The sequence below is a fragment of the Vigna umbellata genome, chromosome 1 (genome assembly GCF_029865625.1).
Source record: "Vigna umbellata cultivar VRB3 chromosome 1, Vumbellata_1.0, whole genome shotgun sequence".
Classification (NCBI taxonomy): domain Eukaryota; kingdom Viridiplantae; phylum Streptophyta; class Magnoliopsida; order Fabales; family Fabaceae; genus Vigna; species Vigna umbellata.
The window spans coordinates 4,694,524-4,699,180 of record NC_142165.1 but is presented as its reverse complement, the minus strand read 5'-3'; the positions used below and the strand labels follow the sequence as shown (position 1 = coordinate 4,699,180).

Genomic DNA, 4,657 nt, shown 5'->3' with positions numbered 1-4,657 from the left:
TTTGCTTTTTTGTCTAACTTATCTCGTTTTATCTGTGGAATATAAACAAAACACAAGCAACCAAATACTTTGAGATTTTTCAGAGAGGGTTTAAAACCATACCAGGCTTCATATGGAGTTTTCTTTATGACAACTTTTGTGGGAAGCCTGTTAAGAAGGAAGACTACAGTGTGTGTAACTTCATCCCAATACTCTTTTGGCAAATGTTTCTCAAACATTAAACATCGAGCCATCTCCCTAATGGTGCGGTTCTTTCTTTCACTTATTCCATTTTGTTGTGGAGTATATGGTGCATATGAGTTGGTGTTCAATTCCCGCTTCTTCACAAAAAGAATTAAATTGATTTGAAGTGTACTCCTTGTCATTGTCTGGTCTCAATGCTTGAATTTTATAACCACTTTGTGTTTCAATCCATTGCTTGAATTTCCAAAATATACTCGCAACTTCTGACTTGTATTTAAGAAAATATATCCAACACATTCTGGAGTAGTCATCTATAAAAATCAAAAAATACCTACTGCCATTTAGAGATGGAGTGTTGTGAGATCCTGCCACATTTGTGTGTATCAATTGCGACTTTTCTGTAGCTCTCCAAGTTGACTATTTGAATGGAAGTCTTGATTGCTTTCCTTGTTGACAAGTTCTATAGTCTAGAATTTCATATTCAAGACAAGGGAGATCTTGAACCAATTTCGTTCTTTGCAAATTCACAATAGTTGGATGATTGAAGTGTCCAAGCCTCTTGTGCCAAACTTCAGTGTGGACATTTGTTGCAGAGAATGTTGTTTGCTCCTCCTTCATTGGATCAAGCACAAAGCTTTTTCCTTTCATTTGTATGTTGAATACCTCATTGTCATTTGTATCTTTGATCAAACACTTATCACTTTCAAAGATGAATTTGAAACCTTTCTGAATCAACTGGCCAACACTGAACAAATTTTGACTGATGTTAGGTACAAATAACACATCTTTGTTAAGTTTTGTACCTGAAACACTTTCAATTACTATTATCCCTTTTCCTTTGACTTCAATGTATTCTCCATTTCCAATCTTTACTTTGGAAATCACAGAAGTATCCAATTCCTTAAAAAGATCACGATCAAATGTCATATGATTAGTGCATCCAATGTTAATTAGTCACTTCTCACTTGAATTAGGAATGGCAAGGCAAGTGGCCACGAAAAGTTGCTCTTCTTCTTCATCAGCAACTTGAGCAACATTCTTTTGTAAGACATTCTTTTGTGTGACTATCTTTTGCTGATTGTTGCTTCTACAAATTCTTTGGTGATGTCCCATCTTCAAGCATTTTTCACATTGCTAGTCTGGTTTTCTCCAACACTTTGAAGATGGATGATTTTTTCTTCCACAATGTTTACAAGGATAGAAATCAGAGTTGTCCCTGTAACTTTCAATTTTTTTTTCTTTTCGCCCATAACTCGAGCTAGCCTTCGTAGCCAGTGCTCCTTCAATAGATCCTTCAGACATCATAAGCCTTCTTTGTTCTTGTGCCTGCAATGCATTCAACAATTCTGCCAAACTAATAATGGACAAATTTCTGGAGTTTTCGAGGGAAGTAATGGTAGCTTCAAACCTTTCATGAATAGTTACAAGAATTTTTTGTACTAATCTGGAATCAGGAAATTCAGAACCAAGTAATCTTACTTTGTTTACGATTTTGAGTAATTTTTCAAAGTACTCCTTCACTGTCTCAGATTCATCCATCTTCTAGAATTCAAACTCCTTAATTAGATTTAGAATTTTCATTCCTTTAATCCTTTCATCTCCTTCATACTCCTTTTTTAAGAAATTTCAGACTTCAAAAGCTAATTTTATCGTCATGATTCTGGGAAAGATTTCAGAAGAGACAACAGCAAATAATGAAGCTCGTGCCTTCGATTTTCTTGATTTTCTCTCCTTATGAGTTTTGATATGTGCCATTGTTGGGTTTATGGAGTTGGCTTCTAAACTACTCTCTAAAAGCTCTATCATCCTGTAAATCAACATAGGTGAAATCATTTCATCTAAACCTAGTCTAAGTTTGTTCTCCCTACTTCGATGTTGAGATTTAATGTAGTACCACTAGCGTAGAAAGGGCATTTAACATATGTTATTTTGGCCTTTTAACGTCAGCTCCAGAACCGACGTCTTTGTGGGTGACGTTAATCAAACGTCGGACTCCAACAGGTCCGACGTCTTTATAGACGTCGGTTACTGCATGACCACCGACGTCTAAGGGGCTCCATGGACGTCGGTTAATACAATGTTCAATGTCTGAAGGGCTCCATAGACGTCGGACATTTCATTGTGCGACGTCTATGGAACCCTTTAGAAATCGGACATTGCATTAACCGATGTCTACTGCAGCTCGTGTCTCTAGGTAGCGTAGTAGCACCTTCTTTCTTTGCTAGTTTCGTCAAAGAAAAGGTTGCGTCTTTTGGATCTCTAATGGCATTTCAACCGAAAATCGAATCTGGGTCCTTGCCTAGTTCCATTAAAACCGCCAATGAAAACGAACAGTGACAATAGAACGAGGCAAGGACCGAAGTTTGGTTTTGGGTTGAAATGCTATAAGACATCCAAAAGACGCAAGCTTTTCTTACGAGGAAACTGCACTGAAAACAACAAAAACTCATTTTAAATCGGTTCAAATGAAAGATAATCAAGGAAAGACTAATATAATCGGAATAAAAATACGTTTAAACGGTTCAAAAGAGACAAAAACGCACCTAAAAAAGCAATGTCGCGGAGAGAAAAGGCAAGAAGGAAGATGATAAAGTGGTGCTCGTAACAGCGGGTTTGATGTATGATTTAACAGCAAACTAGACGTCGACTCCCCAAGTGAACCGATGTCTATTCTGGCCTAGACGTCAAGGCCCTCACTAATATGACGTCCAAAAAAACTTTTCATCAGGCCATTTAGACGTCGGATGGCGTGATCGGACGTCTCTAAGGCTGGAAAAAATTACTTTTCACCTACCTGTCAGGCATATACACGTCTGTTAAAGGGGGCCCCGACGTCTATAATATTATAGACGTCGGGGCCCCGCCTACAGACGTCTATATGCCCACTTATTTACAGAAATGCCACCGGTCAATAATTTACGTTGGTTATTTTGTGGTTCGACGTCTACGGGGTGACGTTAAAGCCTAATTTTGTACTAGTGTACAACACTTCAAACTTATTACCATTTTTGGACTTTTCGTCCAAACTACTCTGTAACAGAATTCTCACTTTGTCTATGTACAAAGATGCTGGAATCGTTCCCTCCTTTAAATCTTTCCTAAGTTTCCTATTTTTCCTATTTCTGTAAACCAAATAAATACAGTACATCCCTTCAAGGGTAATAGGATGAATCCCGCCACCAGGATTGAGTGATACATCCTCCAAAGCCTCATAAATGCACAATCTCTGCTTTATCAGGAGAAGTACAATATTTATTAGTGTTGTAAATGATTCAAACTCTTGTATCAACTCCTCCAATGTGTTGCGCAAGAAATGGCTCCAAGTTTCACAGGCAAGGGCAGAGTTCAGCAGACTAGGAGCCAATTCCGTTCAATGTTCTCTGAAATGAAACTCCCCATTGAAAATGGAGCCCCTAAAGACACGATTGAAGAGTCTTTCTTCATTGGAAAAGAGTATCCTCGCGGCTATGTTCATAGCTTTTATCAGCCTCTCAATCTTCTCCGACTTGTTAATGTCCTCCCCATTGAGCTCTTGATCCTGCAACCCTAATGCCTAGAGACTCTCTTTCAGAAACTTCCCCCACCAATTACTGTACACGTGCAAGCATTCCTCCTCAAATCCATCTGACACCACCTTCTGTACACTTTCACGAAGCTTGATGATCATTTCTGACGACAATGAATCCATCACCATGTTGTCCTCGGTACCATAAATGTTTTCGGGAGGGCCACCACCAGAGCCACCCTCTTGAGGTGAAATTAATACAGAAGCACTACGCCTTGTTCCTCTTGAAGGCCAGACCATATCAATGACAGGATGAGGTTGTGAACTAGCCATAATGGTTCGGGTTGAATCCACTTGAGTAACACTATTACTGATTCCTTGTGGTTGTGAATGAGAACCAATTTCAACTACTACATGGTCTTGGTGTTGAAGTCCATGATACCCACTTCTTGGTTGAAGATCCAAATTGGAACGAAGAAGGATGAGGGAATAACTGAAAGCTCCCCCAACAGTGACTAGCCACAGTTTTATTTTCATGAGTTGTACCGTCAGAAGTCCACAAAAAAAATACAGGAGATCAACATCAAATCCTAATTGACTCAGCCTAGACAAGCCTAGAGACATGATAGCAAAAGCAACACAAGAAAGCAAACTATAGGCATCTGCTTTCTATTTCAGATCTTTATCATGGAAAAAGGAGTATACAGAAGTGATAAACAAAACAGAGAATGCTGTGTGAGCTTCCAAACAGCGAGAGTTGGAGTATTCCCATGTCTTTGCAAACAAGGTAGAAAGGGAGATTAAAAAACCGAAAACAATGTAAAGAAGTAACTTCCACCAGGTCCAATTTCCAAGTAAATGATTGAAAGAGGAGCTCAAAGCGTAACAGATAAGGCCAACGATAGATGAAGCAAAACACACAAATCTCCATACCTTTGGCTGATGTAGCCAACTCCAAATTTTGATGAG

The 4,657-nt window shown here is 38.9% G+C and overlaps 1 pseudogene; it reads right to left on the bottom strand.

The window, feature by feature from the left end:
- Positions 1–3,127: 3,127 nt before the first annotated feature.
- On the bottom strand, positions 3,128–4,657 carry LOC124845923 (exocyst complex component EXO70B1-like; annotated as a pseudogene).